We start from the raw sequence: 7,130 nt of genomic DNA on the forward strand, positions 1-7,130 counted from the left end.
ATCTGTGTATCAGTCCCACAACATGTCCTAACTCAAAATGAGATTTTCTTTTCTTCAGGAATTTTCCATGTGTCAGTTTTCATAGAGGTGAAATTTCACTGTTTTACATTCATCTCTTGTTAAATTCCTAAACATGGTTGAATACTCCACACCAGTTGAAGGCATCTATTTAAGGCATCTGCCCCAGTCTGTGGTATCCTACAGCGGCCTGGGGTATCTACAGTGGTCTGAAGTTTTTAATACAAGAACTGATTTCTGTTTCTCACTTGCTCTTAAATTAGCGTAAAATTGTTTATTCTCACATCTTAACGTAACATAACTTTTTCATGATCCCTCTGACTGAGCCGAGAGCCTGGTTTCGCAGTGTGGTAGTTGAAATGAAGCCCCTTTCCATGGGCTGCTGGTGACAGAGTATACTGTTGGTTACTTTATGTAAAATGTGTGTCTCTGGCTAAAAACACCTGGTCTTGGTATTCACACAACCAAAGTTGGCAATTATAAGTTCCTCAGTAAACACTGGTGAGTGCACAGCAGAGTGACTGAAGAAGACAAAGACCTCAGAACTATGCACATCATTCCTTTAGTAAACTGAAAGGGTTCCGATTATTTACTTCTTTAAAATGAGTGTTGACGGTATAAAGCAAAATTTGGCATTGTTCATTCCATGAGATTTTTGACTGTAAAATGTCTAACATTCTTGTCGTGCGCACACACACACACACACACACTCACTCTAAGATCTCACATTGGGATGGAACTCCACATCCTTCTGCCTTCCCACTGCAGTGCTGGGAGTCGAGGCCTGCAGTGGCACACCAGGTTCTCTAGCATTTTGAAAGAAACACCGTTTGAGCTAAGATACAGGACAAAACTAAGATTTGACATTAACTGTCAGATGTCAAGCCTCAGAACGTGAGTTACAAGGCAAATTTGAGGCTAGCCTGGGCTACAGAATGGAGCTACCTCAAACCAAAATAAATCCACAAAAATCTCTAAATCCTAATTTGTTCCCAGACATCTTTATTTCAGAATCAAAGTAATTAGATCACTGAGTGGGGAGTCTTCATGAAAGGGCAGGAAAACCACTTCCCGTTGTAGCGCCATTTACTTTCAAGACATCTGCCACATACCCCATTTGGAATTGAGCAATAGACATGGGACAGAAAATGTGAGCTAGGAAGTGATGTGTATTTCCAGAAACCTGTTCACCCAATGCACACACACCCACATAGAACTCAGTTCCTTGCCTGTCACAAAGGCCTAGAGCTGTCAACTTTCTTTTTAAAAGATTTTTCAATTATTCCATGTTTTCAGACAATACTAAAAAAGCAGTTTATAGAGAACCATGTTCATTTCTAAGACATTACCTAAAAACAGATTTTAAGATTTGGAAACAAGTCACCAAATTTTAACTTCCCAAGAAATACTGAGCATCAACAGTAAATACATTCATCCAATTTTAATCTGTAGTGCTTACTATCATAAAACATAATATCTTCAAATGACATTATAACTACTATACTACCTTCTCCAGAATTCCAAAAATTAAACCTTTTCAAATCTTAGCAATCTTGAGAATTTTTGAGCCAGTTGCCGGGGCGCATACTAACGAGACACTGCATAGTGGTGCTGATCTGGGAGCACTGTGTGCCTCCTCGTAAAAGTCCCGCTTAAACAAAGACACAGGTGGGTTGAAACCTAAACAACAGCAAGAAGGAAACCTTGCATCTTGCTGACATGAATGAAGATTAGGTGTGACGTTTAGAGATATATTTAAGAGCTATTCGTTTTAATCAACTCAGGAAAGCATCAAGAATTCTATCTGGCATGTTTATTTCTCAAACCAAGCAGAGTGATGTGTTCCATGACTAATGGTGTCAGGAATGCTTGTTTTGTTTATGCTGATCTCGCTAACTGGGTGGGAGGAAGTAGGTGACTACTGACCCAGCAGAGGATGGTTAGAAGACCCACAAGTCAACACTTGAGAATCAACCCCTGGGTGCAAGACACTCACGGTGTATGGCATGTTTAGGTGCCAGAGGTTTTTAACTCATCTGAAAATACACATGCTTTATTGGTAGTGCAAGTGGTGCGATCCGCTTCCTGCCAAGCTTCTGTTGGGCTCTCAGTCACGGCACGGTGATTTTAAGCTGTACAGGAGATAGGTTTGACTATTTCAGTGTGCACTTCTGTAAAATAGTGTTTTGAGAATGTTTTTCAGAATATAGTGCTAAGAAGTTCAGACCTTTGGTTTGAAGATGAGAGTTTTCTTTTGTAGGATTGCTGTAGCTCTGGCTCATGGCCAGTTGTCAAATAATCTACCCAGGCTTGATTCATGTTGCAGACAGATGCCTCTTGAGTCACTCCTGTATGAGGTTAAGTATTTCCAAGCAGGGAACTAATACAAGGAAAGAAGTAGGGGAGCACTGTGCTCTCCCAGGCCCCTAATGTGGTTGCCTAAATAGGTCATCTTAGGAGCTATGATATCAAAATAAAATAATAACCTTAGGAATTTGTTAGATATCCAAAATAATTCCTTGGATGTAGTTTTATATCCAACCCTAAATTTCAAAAGGACAGTGGTAGTGCAGTCAACTATCTTTGAAAGTCAAAAGAACTTAAAGACTAATAACTGTATGATTGAAATTCCATGGTGAATATTGAAAATCGGCATCCTTTTCAAAGTCTCCCAAGATGGAACTTGCAGGTTAGCAACTTGTTTTCACACTGTGATGGGTGATGTTGCCTTGGCACCATCAGCCTAGTGAGGGTGTACATATGTACATATACCTAATCTTTCGTCAACTTGACACAAGCTAGGCTCATTTGGTAAGAGGAACTCTGAATTGAGAAAATGCCTCTGTAAGACTGGCCTGTAGGCAGTGTGGAGTATTGTCTTGATTGGTGATGCCATCTCCAGCCTTGGTGGTCCTGGTGCTCTTTAAAGCAGGCTCACAAAGCAGTGGTAACTTGTGCCTTTAGTCCCATTTTCCGTGGATTTCTCTGAGGACAGCCAGGTTGTCTCGAAAACAAAGCAGGCTCAATAAACCATGAGTTAAGTATCCCCCCCTCTAGGCCTCTGCTTCAGCTCCTGCCTCCAGGTTCCTGCCTGGCTTGAGTTCCTGTCCTGACTTCTCTCAGGGTTGAACTGTTGAAAGTCAAAACCCTTTCCATTTCAAATTGCCTTGAGTCATGGTATAGATCACAGCCTTGGAAACCCTAACTAAGACTATGTATGCCTGTTGTTTTGAGCCGGTTTTGTACCTAATAGTTCTGGGCTCCCAACTCTATTTTTCAGAGTAATGGATGGAAGCGTCTCCGTTTTTCCTGGAAACCTATTTAATATTTTGCGCCGTGACTGGGGCTCTGGAGACAGTTGACTTGCAGGCAAGTGTAGGTAAGCTGCTGCGCTTGGTTGGCTACCAAAGGGCTGACACAGAGACATTGCCATTCCCTTTCTTTATGCAGCCTTCATCCTGCAGCAGTTACAAAAGGAAGCCCGTGTGCTGCAGTGCAGAAGGGAGCATGCTTTCTCCACACCCTGCATTGTTCTCATGGGCATTCGCTTAGTGCTGCTGCATGCCAGGGACTGTACCAAGGCTCAGGAATGCCCATAGACAAATTATTCTTTTGCCCAGAGAGCACAGTTCTATGTGGAAAGGCAAATAAGTTAATTTCAAATGGAGGGGAAAAATTACCAAATGAAAGTTAATCTCACATTTGATTAAAGAAAAGGCTAGAAATGCAGGGGTAGGGGAAATTGGCTCAGGCATGGGGTAAGTGTATCTGACTGGAGCAGGAAGGGCCAATTATGTGTGGTTTATTATTTGAAGTAATGAAGTTTGGTTTTCTGTGGTTTTTATTTTTCAAGTGAGTTGGGAAACATTTGGAAGTATAAATACTTTCGAGGTAATATGGGACGTCTGCATGGAACAAGACGTAGAGACAGTAGAAACACTACAGGGCTAAAATTTGGATTGTACAGAATCAAGATAGGGTCAGCAGGATTTGCCACATTCATGTTGTGGATACTGGAAGCAGGCTATTGGGCTTCTCACTGTGCAATAGTAGATGATAGGAAATGAAAAGAGAAGACCCGACAGATATATTTTTTGCGGAAGGGGAGGAGCCACCAAAAACCAGTGGATTGAGAATTGGGAAAGAGGAGAATGTTAGGTACTCTGAGTAGGAAGCCTCAGTCCACTGCTGAGAAGTCGGATAAGACACGGACAGAAGGAACAGGATTGTACATGTTCAAGTGTGTCAGGCCATGCTCGTTCTCAGTGCAGTGAGAGAATTCCCAACTCTCCTCTTCAATGTGAGGGATTCCACTTAAACACTTTTCGTAATTACTCATTGAAAATTGAAAGTTAAAAGCCCATTTTTGGCTAGAGTGTGTGTATAATTAGGAATAAAGTCAACTCGATTAGGAGTTTTAGGATAGAGTTAGTGACAGGCTCAGTGTTGTTCGGATAAACAAAAGGCAGCCTCTGCTAAGTACTACTAAGTCTCAAACCCTGAACAATTTGCTAGCTGAGGTGCTTGTTTAACACATCAAAGCAGACCTGGCCACCAGGTTCTCCCAGCAACCCGTAGTCCCTCCCCTTTAAAGGATATGGCTGGCAACACACCCCCACCCTAAACTCCAGCCCAAAGGCTAGACTGCCCTTCCCTAAATAATCCAGCCATTTTAGTTACCTGCACAATTTGTCTACCCCTTACCCTCCTGGTTTCTTGGCCCAAGCCACCCCTCTTGGTTGGTAGCTCCTTTCTCCTCTCCCCTCTCCTCACATGGCCCACTTCATTCTGGTCATGCACATTCTAGACTCTCCCTATGCTCTCCCTTTTATCTACAAGAAACCTCCTCCGCCATACCTAGGAGTAGTCAAGTTCTTCCTTTTTTTTTTTCTTTCTTTTTATTTCTTTCAAGAACCTCTTGGAAACTTTGTTTTAAAACGGGCTCTCTTTCTGTAGCCCTGGCTAACCTCAAATTTATAATCTTCCTGCCTCGACCTACTGAGTGCTAAGGCTCAGTTTCATAAGCATATTAAAGCCAGGCCTTTTGTTTCTCTTAATATCATAAGTTTGTGATTTTCATGAATATTAACTTCAGGCATGGTGACTTGTGTGGCTATAAACCTAGCACACTCCTGGACCTAAAGCAGGAGGGTCAGCCTGTGAGTTCCATATTAACTTGGGCTCCTTAGAGGAACCCTGTCTCTAAAAACAACCAAAATAAAACCATTTATAGTGAGTGTTGATTGCCTCATTAGCACTTTAGATAGATTAGGTAGGTAGGTAGGTAGGTAGGTAGGTAGGTAGGTAGGTAGGTAGGTAGGTAGGAGGTAGGTAGGTGGGTAGGTAGGTAGATAATATGACCAAATCACAAATTCTGAGCTGTTTTCTATCTGGCTAGTGCTAAACTTATCTAAAGGTGAGACGGTCCTTCGGGGTTCCTGCTACATGAAAGAGTCTGCCAGACATTCTACAGGACACAGAAGAAGTGACTGACAAACTGCCAGTAGAGATGAAACCGTCTTTGAAATTTCAAAATTTCCTGCTTTATGGAAAAGTCTCCTGGATACTATGGGCCTGTAGGCTAAAGATAGATGCTCCTATGGTACAGAACAACTTTGGGCGACTGTCCAGGCAGCAAGATGTCTCTTGTCAATTCTAGAATTTTGGAAGTTGCTTACAATGCACTTCCTGTTTACTTAGGTAATATTATATCCCTCTAGTCTTTGATGCAGTTGAAGAATTGATAGTTATAGTTTTCCTTAGTTATGGTTAACGATAAAGTAGATAAAAATATTGTAACTAATTCTTGCTTGATACCTGTTTTGTTACATGTAATTTTACTATGTTAAAACCTTCCTTTTTATTTAAACAGAAAAGGGGAGGATTTCCCTCTGTATGCTCTGAATAGCATTGGTTAATAAAGAAACTGTCTTGAGCCTGTGATAGAGTAGAATAGAGGTAGGTGGGGAAAACTAAACTGAATGCTGGGAGAAAGGAGGCAAAATCAGGGAGAAGCCATGTAGCCCCCACCAGAGACAGACACTGGATGGAACTTTACCTGGTAAGCCACAGCCATGTGGAGATACACAGATTAATAGAGATGTGTTAGTTTAGGATATGAATTAGCCAGAAATACGCTTAAGCTATTGGCCAAACAGTATTGCAAATAATATGGTTTCTATGTGATTATTTCCAGGCTGAGCAGTCAGGAAACAAGCGACCTCCTTACAACAGGCTAGTTCAAATATAAACATTATAACATTCAAAGTTACTTCTAATAAACTCAAATTGACAACATAACAATATATGCCTTGCTCTGAAGTTACTGTTTTTCTGTCTGAAAGGACCTACTTGCATGCTATTTCCAAAATAATGCTGTCTGCAAACAAAGGAGGGCTGAAGAATTTACCAGGGAAACAATATGTTTGCATAGAGAGAGGTACTTAGGCTGGGGTGACACACATGCTCTTCACAACCTTGTGAGATGAAGGAAGGCCTTTTATAGTCTAGGCATCAGCTTCTCTTCCTGCAGAGATCTTTGAAGCATTGCCATTCATATCCAGGATTAAATGGAAAGCTTTCAGTTTGATGGTAAGTCATTCCTGTTTTTCCTTGGCATTGTTATTTTTGCTCAGGATTGCTTTAGCTATCTGGAGCCTTTTGTATTTACATATGAATTTTAAGACTTTTTTTTTTCCTGTTGCTTTGATAAATGGTGGTGTGATCAACACAATAGCCTCACATCTTGTTGAATACAAAGCCAAAATAAGCGCAGCTAAGTCATGAAAGAATGGCAAAAGATTGCTCTCCTGCAGCAGGCAATTGCCATTGTTTTCAAAACAATGCTCTCTCCAAACAAGGGAAGGGTGAGGAAGGGAAAATCATACATATTCATATAGGGAGGTACTTTGGACCGGGACATTCCAGCACATGCCGAGTGTGCTTCATAACCTACCCACCTCCTCACCACCCTCCAGGGCTTCTTTGTATAGCCCTGGCTGACCTGGTACTCCTTCTATAGACAAGGCTGGCCTCAAACTCACAAAGATCTGCCTTCCTTTGCCTCCCACTCAGAGATCTGCTGCCTCTGCCCCCAGAGTGCTAGGATTAAA

Source organism: Alexandromys fortis, unplaced genomic scaffold (genome assembly GCF_014885135.2).
Source record: "Alexandromys fortis isolate MF-2015 unplaced genomic scaffold, M_Fortis_MF-2015_v1.1 scaffold_6, whole genome shotgun sequence".
Lineage (NCBI taxonomy): Eukaryota > Metazoa > Chordata > Mammalia > Rodentia > Cricetidae > Alexandromys > Alexandromys fortis.